The sequence below is a fragment of the Protopterus annectens genome, chromosome 3.part0 (assembly GCF_019279795.1).
Source record: "Protopterus annectens isolate FY-2018-M chromosome 3.part0, PAN1.0, whole genome shotgun sequence".
NCBI classification, from domain to species: domain Eukaryota; kingdom Metazoa; phylum Chordata; order Ceratodontiformes; family Protopteridae; genus Protopterus; species Protopterus annectens.
Window position 1 is genome coordinate 1,695,819,634 of NC_056731.1, and position 15,397 is coordinate 1,695,835,030.

General features: G+C 43.9%; 1 protein-coding gene across 1 annotated transcript in view; it reads left to right on the forward strand.

The window, feature by feature from the left end:
* The window catches only part of EMC2 (ER membrane protein complex subunit 2), a 1,476,345-nt gene that overhangs the window by 670,022 nt on the left and 790,926 nt on the right, over window positions 1-15,397 (forward strand). The gene's annotated exons all lie outside the window — the stretch shown is intronic.

Consider the following 15,397-nt stretch of genomic DNA (forward strand, 5'->3'; position numbering starts at 1 on the left):
TACTTTTTTCTCTAAAAAGAACTTTTCAGTAGTAGCTTATGTCTGTCAGGAAGTGGAAATGCGAATGTGGTAGGCAAATACCTTATAAAGCTCCCAAATGGCCTGTGCTTTCTGTCTGGGAGAGAGTCACTACATTTGGATGTTCATCGTGCATACAGCTGCAGTCATTACAGATGGGTTATCCTGCCGTCAGGCGGGTCCTCGGTCGGCCGAATTCCAAAGTCTAGGTCCGGCGTCAGTTATCGTCGCTTCTTCCCTGACGTCAGTGCGGCAGGGGTATAAAAGAGGCAGCCGATGCCATTTTCCCCAGTCTTTCTTGCCGCGCGGTGCCCGAAGCAGAAGCAGTTCGCAAGTGCCGGTCGGCCAGCTCCTGAGATTTACGAAAGTATTTCAGCCGAAGTCTTCTTTAAAGCTAAGGACCCCGTTGGGGAAACTTTTCTTGCCTCAGACCGATGTCAGACAAAGTTAATAATTGCATTTCCTGTGGGAAGCAAATACCGCATAAGGATTTCCACTCTTTCTGTATACCTTACTTAGGCCCAGACCACAACGTCTCGGCCTGCCGTTTTTGTGCTAGGTTCAACAAGCGCACTATTAAGCGCCGGGCGGAGTTCGCCCTTCATTATTTTGGAAAAAAATTTAATTATATCATGTCGTTGGATACACCGACTCCAGTTTTAAGCAAAAGACGCAAAGATAGGGATCAACATCCGAGGTCCGCACCGAGTACTGAGACCACGCTTAGGCCGACTACCGGTTCTCCGGTTCTCAGTGAGGCGCCTGTGCAGCCCCTGAAGACCGATGAAACTATTTTACCGGTGACTTCAGTACCCGAGGACGCAGGCTCCTCGGTCTCCATTCCTACTGCAGATACCGACGCCACTCTTGGCGGGGAAACTCAAAATTTAGTCAGGCCTGCCATTTCTGAAGGCGTCTTCAGGCCTTCCACCTTCTCTATTAAATCCTTCACTAAATCTAAAGCTGCCATGAAAACTAAAAAACAGGGTCCTCAGACCTCCTCTCAAGGCCCCATGCCTAAAAAGCAGATGCTTAAAATGGCTGAGGATTTGATAACTCTCATCAGGGGTTCTCAATTCCCCTCTGACAAAAGACCCAGATTGGAGGAAGACTACCCTTCCTCAGACCAGGCTTCTATTACCTCAGAACATTCTGAGTACCAGGGTTATGCCTATTCCCCTTTCGAAGACTCTGATGCTGAGAAGTCTATTCCCTCGGCCCCCCCCCCCCGAGGACTACTCTTTTGGGGAAACCCTGCATACATTGAGGGAACACTTTCACTGGGAAGGCCAAGATTACTCAGATTCCAAGAAAAGGCTCAGGGAATTTCTACTGCTCCCCCAGCATAGGCCCCTGGCTATCCCTCCTGTTTTAGATATTTTGGATGATGTGTACACAGAAGCCAGCCATAATCCAGATTCTTTACCTCCAGCCCCTGTTAAACCAGACAGGTATTACCGGGTTCCTGATTCTCACCAGTTCCTTTATAAAAGCCATACTGCTGACCCAGAAACTATTTCACAGGGTCCCAAGGGAATAAAGGCCTCTACTGCTAAAAACCCTTTACCTTCAGAGAGAGATTCCAGAGCATTAGAAAGGTGGGGGAAAAAGGTGTATACATCTGCCACTTCAACCATGAGGGCATTAAACTGTCAATTCCATATGTTAAAGCACCAACAGTTTTTGTTATCTCAGTTGAAAAGCAAAATGACACAAACAGAACAACCAGATTTGAAAGAGTTGCAGGATTTGTTGCATGGTGCAGAGCAAGTGGGTAAACATACCTTTCAGTGTTTTTATGATGCTTTAGAGGCCTCATGTAGAGCTGCTGTCACAGGGTCTGTTATATGTAGACATGCTTGGCTCAAAGAGCAAACCTTACCAGATCATGTCAAAGCAAAGTTATTAGATGCACCACTTCAAAAAGATGTATTGTTTGGTGTTAAAGCTGAGGAGGTACTAAAGAAAATGGAGGAAAAAGCGAAATCTATGCAAACAGTGAAAGATTTCCTGCAGGTACAACCTCCACGCTTCAGCAGAAACTGACCTTCAAAAAATTGGTCCTTTCCAGCCACGGACAGACCTCAGTGGGGCAGATACAGACGCCCAAGGGGTAGAGGACAACCTCAAGGATCTTACAGAGCAAGACAGTGGCAAGCACCAACCCCAAGAGGTGGAGAAGATGGATCACAGTCATTTAGAAAACAGACACAATGACTTCCCCCATGCCTGCCAAGCAAATCTTTAATGGCAGCACCTTTGGGTGGAAAACTGGCATTATTTTCAAAAAACTGGCATATTGTTACAAAAGACAAATGGATTCTGGACATTATAGACAGAGGCTACAGGTTCCACTTTCACACCCTCTCAAAAATGAGAGGCATGCCAAACCTGCCACAAAATCAAAGGGCAGAGGCACAAAGACAAATTTCCGCTCTCATGGATATGAAAGTGATTCAAGAGGTACCTGCAAAAGAACAAGGTCAAGGTTTTTATTCCAGACTATTCCTGGTACCAAGGAAAGACAAAGATTGGAGACCTATCTTAGACCTATCCATCCTAAACACATATCTACATGTGCCAAAATTCAAGATGCTCACATTACAGCAGCTTCTTCCCATGCTGGGCAAGGAGTCTTGGCTGGTAACATTGGACCTCAAGGAGGCATACCTGCATGTCCCTATCAGACAAGATTGCAGAAGATACCTCAGATTTCTTGCAGGTTCAACCCATTACCAATTCTCTGCATTGCCCTTTGGCTTATCTACTGCACCCAGAGTGTTTACAAAATGCCTGGCATCAGTAATTGCCTTCTGCAGACTACAAGGAATACAAATCTACCCATATCTGGACGACTGCCTGATCCAAGCGGACAGCAAGGACATTCTATTGCAGCATCTGGCATTTGTAATAAAACTGTTAAACTTCCTGGGATACACAGTGAACAAAAAGAAATCAAAACTAATACCTTCTCAACAGATAATTTTCCTGGGTGCCAGCTTAAATACAACCACCCAGATGGCCTACCTCACGCCAGACAAACAAGGGCAACTGTCTCAATACTTCAGCAAAATGGCAACTTTCACCAGACTAACTGCAAGGAAAGTCTTGCAGGCTCTGGGATTCATGGCATCTTGCATCCTACTAATCCCATGTGCAAAGCTGCATATGAGGAAACTACAATGGTACCTAAAAAAACTTATGGTCTCAACACAGCCACAGCTTGGAAACAATTATACCACTCATTCCATGCCTTCAAAAGGAATTTTTGTGGTGGGCTCAAGCATGCCAAAGAAACACAGGTCTCCCTTTCTGTGTACCTCAAGCAACTCAAATCATCACAACGGACGCCTCAGACTACGCCTGGGGAGCACACATGGCAGATCAGTGCATTCAGGGAAAATGGTCCCAAAAAGAGAAGCACCTACACATCAACCAAAAGGAGATGCTAGCCGTGCAAAATGCTCTTATGACCTTCAAAGGCCTACTGCATCCAGGCCAGCTATTGATAAGGACAGACAACACCACAGTCATGTGGTACATAAACAAACAGGGGGGAACTCATTCATACCCCCTGTGCAGGCAAGCCATGACCCTATGGAACACAGCACTGGAATTGCAAATTCAACTACAGGCACAATTCCTGCCAGGGAAGGAAAACACACTGGCAGACAACCTAAGCAGAAATATGACAGATCCACACGAATAGAAGTTGCATCCTCAAGTTTTCTGAAAGATAACTCAGGCATGGGGACAGCCAGACATAGATCTATTTGCTACCCACAGAAATTACCAGTTGAAAACATTTTGTTCAAGGACCTATAATCCACAGGCCTGGAAAGTGGACGCACTCTCTTTCAATTGGACAACATTGACAGTCTATGCCTTCCCACCTTTTCTTCTACTGACCAAAGTTTTATTAAAAGCCAGAGCAGAGAGGCCACAAATGATTCTCATTGCTCCAGACTGGCCACGACAACACTGGTATCCGCTCCTAAAGAGCCTGACACACTCCCCACCATGGATCCTACCTCTAGTCCCTCTTCTGTTGTCCCAGCACAACTACAAAACCCTTCACAACCAGCTCAAAACCCTAAATCTAGCTGCATGGAGAATACCTTAATTCCCCAACAGACTCTCCTCTCCAAGGAGGTGCAGGATGTCATCTTGGTGGCCAGAAGACCTTTTACTAGAAAAGCTTACTCCGCCAAATGGAAACGATTTTGTTCCTGGAATCAAGAAAAGGGCCAGAATCCTTGGGTAATAAATATACCTCAAATTTTACAGTACCTAGCTGAGATGTTAAACGGTGGCCTTTCTTACTCCTCCATCAAGATCCACGCTTCAGCCATTTTTGCACAATACAACACAGATCCTCCTTTATTCTCACATTTTCTGTTAAGGCAGTTCCTCAGAGGGGCAAAAAATATAAAGCCCCCAAGGAAAACCACCAGTTCCAGCTTGGGACCTCAACTTCGTATTGGAAAAGCTGACCCTGCCTCCCTTTGAGCCGGCTTCTTTAACAGAGCTACAATACTTGTCATGGAAAACAGCCTTCCTTCTGGCTATCACCTCAGCACGCAGGGTTTCGGAACTACAGGCCCTCATGGTTGTGCAACCATTCATCATTTTCCATCAGGACAGAGTTTCCTTACGAACCAACCCTACCTTCATGCCAAAGGTAGTATCCAGTGTAGCTTTGAATCAGACTATCCACTTACCTACCTTTTATCCAAATCCACAGAACAAAGGGGAGAGACTACTACATTCCTTGGACATTCACAGACAACTTTGTTATTACTTGGACAGAACAAAGCCATTCAGGAAATCTGAGTAGCTCTTTGTGTCCTATGCTACAGGTGCTCAAGGAAAGGCTATTTCCAAACAGACAATTTCAAAATGGATAGCCCACTGCATACGCTTTTGTTATTCATTTCATGGAAAATCTGTGCCTGCATACATCAGATCCCACTCCACCAGGGCCACAGCTACCTCTGCAGCTTTCCTCAGGGGGGTCCCTACCAAGGACATTTTGGAAGCAGCTACTTGGAGTTCAGTGCACACTTTCTCCAAGCACTACCACCTTCCACTATACTCAAAATCTAGAGCGGGCTTTGCCACAGCAGTCCTGCAGGGCATCCTCGCTCCTCCTAGTTCCACGTAGTGCCTACCACCCTTACTTAGCTTTGGGATTCTACCCATCTGTAATGACTGCAGCTGTATGCACGATGAACATAGTACAGTTTTGTACCTACCATAAATGTAGATGTTCGAGTGCTCATACAGCTGCAGTCCAGGTCACCCCCCCCCTCCGTCCCCTCTTAGGACAGGCCTTATGACAAACACCTTTATCATACAACCTATTTGGGGTATTCTTTTATGGTGTATTTGCTTGCAACTACTGTTTTTTGATTTATCTATATTGCATGTTTGCATAACATAATGTTTTGCCTTTCTTCTGGGGGCACCTGACATCTGGGACAAGAAAAACTGAAGAAAATGGCGTCAGCTGCCTCTTTTATACCCCTGCCGCACTGACGTCAGGGAAGAAGCAACGACAACTGATGCCGGACCTAGACTTTGGAATTCGGCCGACCGAGGACCCGCCTGATGGCAGGATAACCCATCTGTAATGACTGCAGCTGTATGAGCACTCGAACATCTACATTTATGGTAGGTACAAAACTGTACTTTCTGTGATAGCTATCATTCATTCCCAAAACCATTCATCTTTACCTTAACAGCTTAAAATTTTCTGGAAAACTGTCTAATGGTCTTTGCTTGCAAGACCATGGCTATTGACTCCTTTGCCATGAATATCCTCTCTTCAGTTTAAGAAGAGGAGAACATTTTCAAAAGAGGCTTTTGAAGAGACTCATTCGTCTGCCTCTTTTCAATGGTTTCTGTCAAGACTATTCCACTGTGGAGGTTTTGGAACCCTTGGACCATCAGTCTGATATCATTGGTCCACCTGGTGAGGCTCCAAGGGAAGCCACTAAGGTCCAGGAAATCCATACATCAGTCATACCAGACTTCAGCTGCCATCAGCCGAGAAGGGCAAACCTTTTTTTTTTTTGGTTGATGTAAAGGAAGGTGTACATCACGTTCTGGTAAGAGAGGGAGTAGCTGAGTCTTTAATAGAAGTCTAAAGCTGTCAGACTAGACTCTCCATAGAAAATAACCCAAAAGTCTAAACATTTGTCTCCTCATTTCAACTGCTCCCAGCAAGACTAGTTCAACTTTGCCCAGGATCTATACAGGGTTTTGCAGTCTTCCACCCCAATACTTTCCATGGTTAAGAGGAAGAGATCTCCCTTTAACTCTGAAGAGGAGACACTATTGTCTCTGAGGAGAAAGGCCTTGCTTCTGCTTCTCACCTCTTTTCTCATATTCCCTGTAAATATGAGTCAGAGAATGTTTTATCCTCAGAGACCCCTGAATTAAGAAATTTCTTTTTCTAACACCATTGGTAAGGTGAAAGACTATAATGGCAACTATAGATTCTACTGTTATCATTTGAGAGGTTGAATAAGCTTGAGTGTGGCAAAGGCTCTTAAGTAAGTTGTTTTATTTCTAGATGCAGTGGGAGTAGGTTAAGTATCCATGCTGTAACCAAGGAGGATGTCTCAAAGGTGGTAGACTTTGCTGGGATAAGTCGATTGGAAGGTAAGTTGTAAAAAAATGTTCACAAGCAGTATACTTACACTTGCACTTCCCCAGTTACACAAGTACATACGCAGCACATTGAATTCCTGTCAGAAAACCCCTTTTTCAAAAGTTCAGTCTGACAGAAAAAAATTTTAGGTATGCTGTAACACAGTGTATATAATCACTGGCATATCCGGTAATGATCCCTTCCTTATAAAACACTGAGCTGTTCATTAACTAGTACAAAGTTTACATGAGCAGTACGTTATGTCACAGAAATAGCCCACAAAACAGCTTAGAACTAAAATAGTGGTCCATGGTATCTGTTCTCTCTCCCCCAAAAATGAAAATATCTTTACTCATGGATTTTTCCTGTACCTAAAACAGAAGGCAGCTGTAGACCACTCTTTGCTGTCGCAATCAGCTGCAAGCAGCGATCAGAGAAGGTTCTAAGGTCAACAGAGACGAGGCTGAAGACCTAGAATTTGACTGGAGAGAGAGTGCAACAGTTCAAGGAATTACTCAGGGCTCTAACCACAAGAAGAGGAGGAAATAGGTGGAGTTGAACAAGAATGACAGCGCCTAAAAACAGCATGTGTTAGGACTGCAGAAAAGATATGTGGCTGAGCCAGATAAGGAAATAAGGTACATAAGGAAAACTGGTGGTGGAATGCAGAAGTCCAGGAAGTCATTATTTTATTTATTTATTTTACATTTGTTGACCGGGATGGTCCGACTGGATACATGTCCATTTTCAGCGGAGGCCCGGGGAGAAAAGCTCCAATATTGCAAAAAAATTTCATATAAGTTTATACATTACATATGTTGCAGAAAAAATATGCTCGTTAATGTATTGTCTACATAGCAGAATGACAGTTAAAATACATTTCTAAAAAGAGAAAAAACTAGTAAACACTAGTACAGTTCAAGGGACTTTAAAGTACTATTGCGAGATTCCAGTTCATTGTTTATCTAGAGCTCTGAGGGTAGATGGAGAAACTCGAACTTTATTACAGTTGAGTAGGATTAATAGTCAGTTGGAGTAAGAAATTGAGAAGATATCCAAATAGTTCAAGTAATGTAGGATGAGTTATAGTTGACAGGGACCTAGCCTGTGTTTCTGCAGGGGCATATCCAATGTTCCTTAAAGAATTGGGTAAGATTTTTCTTGAATTGAGAAAGGGAATTGGAGAGTCTTAGGTTGTTAGGTAGGGAGTTCCATACCTTGCCTATAGAATTGGCATAGAATATAGAATAGGCATTAAAAGAAAGAAGGAGTGCAGGAAGAAGTGAGATATAAAAAAGACTGACCAGGCTAGGAAGGACTACTGGTTGGCTAACAAAGAAGCTAAGAAAGAAGTTGTAGTAGCAAAGACTAGGGCATCAGAGGCATTCTACCAACTTCTGGAAAATGGCTCAGTAAGTGGCACAAAGAAACTATATCAGGTTGCAAGGCAAAGACAGAAAGATAAAGGCGCTAGTCAGACACCCTTTATAAGAGATGCCAGCAACAACCTGCTCACCAGTCCACAGGACATCAAAGGCAGATAGGGTTGCCACCTTTTCAAATGCCCAAAGTGGGACATTTTTGGTACAAACGTCATCTTTTGCAGGCCAAAACATACTCACGGCCAGTAGAAAGGACAGAACTTCCCTTTTTTGCCTAAATAAAAGCTTATTCTTGTAGCATTTTAGTTGCTTATTCTGTTTCTTATAACATGTATGTGGTTCAGATACAGAATAACTGTTTTATGTAGCTATTACATAAAATATAGGAAATAATTTTGCCCTAAAAATCTCAGGACATTTGCCATTTTTACAGTTTTTTTGGAGGACACAACTGCCCAAAGAGGGACTGTCCCTCTCAAAGTGGGACAGGTGGTAACCCTAAAGGCAGATGGAAGGAGTATTTCCAGCAGCTTCTGAATGAAGAAAACCCCTCAGAAGCTGTACTACCATAGAAACAGCCAACAATGACAGAAGAAGAGGAGCCCACCCTAGAAGAAGTAAGAACAGCACTAAGGAAAATTAAGTTAGGGAAAGCAACAGCCTCAGATGAGGTCACAGCAAGTATGATAAAGATGCTGGGTGAGATAGGGAAGAAATGGCTCTTGAGGGTACTCAAAGCAGTGTGGAGGAGAGAAAGGCACATCCCAGATGACTGGAGAATAAGCATACTCTTGCCAGTGTACAAGAACAAAGAGGACATCCACAACTGTGGGAAGTGTAGATGCATCAAACTCCTATCACATTGCATTAAAGTTCTGGAGAGGGTGATTGCTAAACGGATATGCAGAGTAGTAGATTGTAATATCGAAATGAGCAGTTCGGATTCAAATCAGGATGCAGCACAATTGACCCGATGTTTGCAGTAAGACAGATACATGAGTAGATGCTAGAGATGAGAGAGTCCAATTGGGCATTCCTAGACTTGGAGAAAAGCATATGACATGGTCCCAAGAAAGCTGATCTGGGCAGTACTGTGGTGGTTTGAAGTCCCAGAAACACTGGTAGAATTAGTGCAGGCTATGTACAAGGACCCAATGACTCAAGTACAATCAGTGTTCGGCCTCCAGAGGAGTTCCCAGTGGGAGCGGATGTACACCAGGGATGTTCTTCGTGTTTCACTGTTGCAGTCATTACATTTGGGTTATCTGCTTGCAGTAGCCCTCAGTCGGCCTGATTAACAAAGTCTTGGGTCCTGCATCAGTTGCTGTCTCATCTTCCGTGACGTTAGGTAGTCAGGGGTATAAAGCATGCAGTGACGCCATTACATCTGTCTTTCTTGCCGTGCGGTGCCCGAAGCAGAAGCAGTTCGCAAGTGCTGGTTGGCCGACTCCTGAAATTTTCATTTTCGAATTTCAGAACCAAAGTCTTCAACTAAAGCTAAGTACCCCATTGGGGAAACATTTTCTTGCTCCTTACCGATGTCAGTAAAAGTTAGTAATTGTATTTCTTGTGGAAAGCAAATACCTCACAAAGTTTTCCATATGTACTGTATTCCTTGCCTAGGCCCTGACCATGACATACCTTGCTGTCGGTTTTGTGCCTTATTTAATCAATGCACTATCCGTCGTCGGTATATTTTTGCTTATAAATATTTCGGTTCTCGGTTCAATTATCCAGAAATGTCGTCAGTTAGCCATCCGACTACCGGAATTCTGAAAAAGGGCAAAGATAAAGACAGAGACAGGCCATCAAGGTCCAAAGCTGCCGACGACGCTTCTCCTAAGCCAGTCGCCAGTTTAACAGTACTCAGTGAGGTGCTTTCGCAGCCCCTGATACCTGCTACTTCTGATTCGCAGACCTCTACTGAGACCCATTCGGAGTCCGGTATGCCGCGAGATGCTTCAACTGTGGAACCTATGAATGTCTCTACCTTGAATGTGTCCAGAGCCGCTGTGCAGGCACCGGCTTCTGAGGGTGTATTCAAGCCTACGGACTTGCATATTAAACTGACGCTTCCTTCTTCTTTAAGTCCTAAACCTCGAACCATACCTAAGAAACTGACAGCCAGGCCACTTGCACAGGCCTCTATGCCTAAAAAACAAGTGATAAGAATGGCTGAAGATCTTATAACTTTAATCAGGGGAAGCCAACCACCCCCTTCTGAGAGACCTAGAACTGAATTTGTTTATGAATCTTCTGACCAGGATTCTAATTTTTCTGATTCTTCTGATGATCTGGATTTACCCTTATCTACTTATGAGGATTCTGATGCAGAGGACTCTATTCCCTATGCTTCCCCTCCAGAGGATTTTTCCTTTGGTGAAACCTTGCACACATTAAGGGAACATTTTCACTGGGAAAGCCAGGATTTTTCTGATTCAAAAAAGAGGCTTAGGGATTTCTTAATTCTGCCTCAGCATAGGCCTTTAGCTATACCTCCTGTACTAGACGTTGTTGATGATGCCTTTTCGGAATCTAGTTTGGCCCCTGATTCTTTGCCTCCTGCTCTCAAAAAAACTGATAGATATTACAGGGTCCCTGAGTCTCACAAGTTCCTTTTTAAAAATCCTATTGCGGATCCAGAGACTATTTCACAGGGACCCAAGGGCATTAAGCCTTCTACTGCTAAAGTCCTACGCCCTCTGATAAGGACTCCAGGGCGCTGGATAGATGGGGTAAGAAGGTTTACACTTCTGCAGTCTTGGCCATTAGGGCCTTAAATTGTCAGTTTTATATGTTGAAGTATCAACAACATGTTATTGGATTGCTTAAACAGAAAATTATGTTTATTTCTGACTGTGCTGAAAATAAAGAATTACAGGATTTAATGCAGTCTGCTGAACAGGTTGGAAAACATACTTTGCAATGTGGATTTGATTCATTAGAGGCCTCTTGCAGGGCTGCTGTCACTGGGTCTGCACTCAGAAAGCATGCTTGGCTTAAGGAGCAATCTTTGCCTGATCATGTTAAAGCTAAACTGTTGGATGCTCCCTTAAATCAGGACCACCTGTTTGGCAACAAAGCTGAGGAAAGTTCTTAAAAAGATAGAAGATAAAGCTAAATCTATGCAAACTGTGAAAGATTTTTTACAAGTTCAGCCTCCAAGATTTAATAGGTATTGACCCTCTAAGAATTGGTTCTTTCCGGCCCCTTCCAGATCTTCTCAATCCAAACCTGGGCACAGTAGAAACCCCAGGTTTCCGTCACAAGGTACACACAAGACTAAGCAGTGGGGGGTTTCTGCATCCAAATCTGGTAGTAGTAAGACCACCCCTCCCAATGGAAAATTGTCTCAATGACTTGCCTTTAAAACTTCCAAGAACTTTTCAGCTGAATGCTCCTTTGGGCAGAAAGATTAGTCTGCAGGCCAAAAACTGGAAACTCATAACCCAGGACAAATGGGTTTTAAATGTAGTGTCCCAAGGATACAGATTACACTTCCACACATTACCAACACCAAGTGGGTGGCCATATCTACCCCCAAATCAGTGTGCAGAGGCCCAAAAGCAAGTACTTTCTCTCTTAAACATGGGGGCTATTCAGTTGGTACCAGAAGAGGAAAAGGGACAAGGTTTCTATTCAAGACTTTTCCTGGTACCCAGAAAAGACAGTTCATGGTGTCCTATCCTGGACCTTTCTACTTTAAACACATTTTTGGTGATTCCAAAATTCAAGATGCTGACTCTTCACCAGTTGCTTCCTGTGCTAGGCAAGTATGCTTGGTTGGCAACATTAGATTTAAAAGAAGCATACCTGCACATCCCCATCAGGGAATCTTGCAGAAGATACCTACTCTTCAAAGCAGGCTACAGAAATATTCAAATATACCCATACCTGTACGATTGTCTAATTCAGGCAGAAAGCCAGGGCATTATTTGGAATCATCTGGCCTTTGTACAAAGGGTGCTGACTTGTCTGGGGTACACCATAAATGAAAAGAAATCACACCTGGTACCCTGTCAACAAATTATATTCCTGGGAGCAAGCTTGAATATAACTTCCCAGATGGCTTTCCTCACACCAGAGAAACAGATTAATTTGACAACCTACTTCAAACAAGTGGCCACAAAAACCCTGCTATCTGCAAGGCAAATTCTGCAAGCCTTGGGGTTCATGGCCTCCTGAATTCTTCTAATTCCATATGCAAGACTGCATATGAGAAAACTACAGTGGTATCTAAAAAGCCTATGGTGTCAACACTCTCAGGATCTAGATGCAATGATTCTTATTATACCTTGCCTATGCCTAGAGTTCCTTTGGTGGACAGAGGCCTACCACCAAAACAAGGGATTACCATTCACGCTATACCCTACTGCCCAAACCCTAACAACAGACGCATCAGAATATGCATGAGGGGCTCACCTGGCAGGGAAGTGCGTTTAGGGGAAATGTTACCCATGTCAAATGCATCTGCCTTTCAATCAAAAAGAAATGTTAACTGTACAGAATGCTCTGACAGCCTTCAAGGATCACATTCTTCCAGGACAACTAATGGTAAAGTCGGACAACACCACTGTCATGTGGTACATAAACAAGCAGAGGGGTACGCATTCTTACCCCCTCTGCAGACTAGCCATGGCATTGTGGAACACAGCCTTGGGCTACTAAGTGAAGCTACAAGCTCAATTCCTGCCAAGAAAACTAAATACACTTGCAGACGGACTAAGCAGAAACCTCATGGACCCACAAGAGTGGAAACTGGAACCAAGGATTTTCAACATGTTGGCACACGAATGGGGGAGTCCAGATATAGATCTCTTTGCCTCCCTCCAGAACTATCAGTTGGACAAATTTTGCACAAGGATTCCCCACAAAAAAGCTTGGAAAGTGCATGCTCTGTCCTTCAGCTGGAAAATCCTACCAGTTTATGCCTTTCCTCCTCTGCCTCCGCTCTCCAAAGTACTACTAAAGATCAAACAGGGCACGCCAAGGATGATTTTGATTGCACCAGACTGGCCACGCCAACACTGATACCCCCTCTTGCGCAGTGTGTCACTGTTGGCCCCATAGCACCTGCCTCCGACACCTTTCCTGCTGTCTCAGCAGGAGAACCAGATTCTGCACACTCAGCTTCAAACACTGAACCTAGCAGCCTGGCTAATTACCTAATCTCTCCTTTACCATCCCTCAGTAAACCAGTGATGGATATCATTTTACAGGCAAGGAGACCTAGTACTAGGAAATCTTATGCTGCGAAATGGAAAAGATTCTGTTCCTGGAACCAATTTCAAAGGATGAGCACAGTAGCGCCCAATTTATCTCTGATTTTACAATACTTACCTGAGATGCTTCACAAGGGCTTGTCCTTTTCCTCCATCAAAATTCACGCCTCTGCCATTTCAGCTCATTATAACAAGGAACCTCCCCTCTTCTCACACCCACTGCTCAAGCAGTTCCTCAGAGGGGCCAAAAATTTAAGGCCACCAAGGAGAGCTCCAGCTTCAGCCTGGGACTTTAACTTTATCTTGGAGCCTTTCATCATCTTTCATGCAGACAGGGTATCCCTCAGAACCAATCCCTCCTTCATGCCCAAGGTGGTATCCAGTGTGGCTGTTAATCAGTCCATTCATTTGCCAACCTTCTTTCCTAATTCACAGAACAAAGGGGAACGGATTCTGCACTCCTTGGATGTGCACAGACAACTTAGATTCTACTTGGACAGGACTAAACCTCAAAGGAAATCTGAACAACTGCTGGTGGCATTTGCTGAAGGGAAAGAGGGGAAGGCTATTTCAAAGCAAACCATTTCTTAATAGATATGCCATTGCATTCATTTCTGCTATAAGCATCATGGAAAACCTATCCCACAGGGCATCAGACCCCACTCTGCCTGGGCTGCATCTACCTCTTCAGCCTTTCTCAGAGGGGTCCCTACCAGGGACATCCTAGAAGCTGCTACCTGGAGTTCTGTACATACTTTCACCAAGCATTATCATTTACCAATTTTCTTTAAGTCCAGAGCTGGCTTTGCCACTGCAGTCTTGCATGGCCTTATAGCTGGTCTTAATGCTACTTAAATTCCTCCTCCCAACGTTTGCTTTGGGAATCTACCCAAATGTAGTGACTGCAACAGTGAAACATGAAGAACATAGTACAGTTGTGTACACTTACCATAAATGTAGATGTTCGAGTGTATTCACTGTTGCAGTCCTGGTTACCCTCCCTCCAGCCCCCTAACTTCTTTTGGCTATACCTCTACTTTCCTTACTATGCTTAAAAGCTTTATGGTGTATTTGCTTTTTTGTTAGAGGTATATCCTTGTATATTTATACATTTAATTGCTTCCCATTAGGGGGGCACCTGACATCTGGGGCAAGAAAAGCTGATGTAATGGCGTCGGCTGCATACTTTATACCCCTGACTACATGACGTCAGGGAAGATGAGACAGCAACCGATGCAGGGCCCAAGACTTGTTAATCAGGCCGACTGAGGGATACTGCAAGCAGATAACCCAAATGTAACGACTGCAACAGTGAATACACTCGAACATCTACATTTATGGTAAGTGTACACAACTGTACTTTCAACTCTGAGCTGCTGTTTATACTGTTGATGGACTACATTAGCAAACAGGTCGGAAAGGACAGATCAACAAAGTTGCTGTATGCAGATGATGTGGTATTACAGGTAGACTCTGAGCCAGAACATCAGCAAAAGATAGGAGAATGGAATGCAAAACTAATGGCACATGGGATGAAACTAAGCACAGATAAGACACTGGTAATGGCAGCAAACTGGGGAAATCAGAAGGGAAGGTAGTGGAACAGGTAAACAGCTTCAAGTATCTGGGAGGATGGATGAGGAGAAGGGAAGTCTAAATGAAGAGGTCAAATCTAGAATCAGAGGTGCTGTGGCCAACTGGCATAGTGTGTCAGGTATAGTCTGTGACAGAAGAATGCCAAATAAGCTGAAAAGTAAGGTGTACAAGACAGTGGTGTAACCAGTACTACTGTATAGTACAGAAAGCTGGGTAGTAAAGGCAGAACAGTTGAAGAAGCTAGAGGTGATGGAAATTAAGTGCCTGAGAAGGGTGGTAGGATGCACGCGGTGGGACAGACAAAGAAATGAAGACATAAGAGCAGAGGCTAAAGTAGCTCCAGTTGCAGAAAATATCAAAGAGAACAGATTACGGTGGTTTGGACAAAAGTGCAGAAAAGGAAAAGACAGTCTGGTGAGGAAGATTTGGGACAGACAGGAAGAAGGTAAGAGGAAGTCCATCAAAAAGAGGTGGCTGGATTGTGTGAAAGAAGATCTGTGACAGTCAGTCATGAATATTGAAGA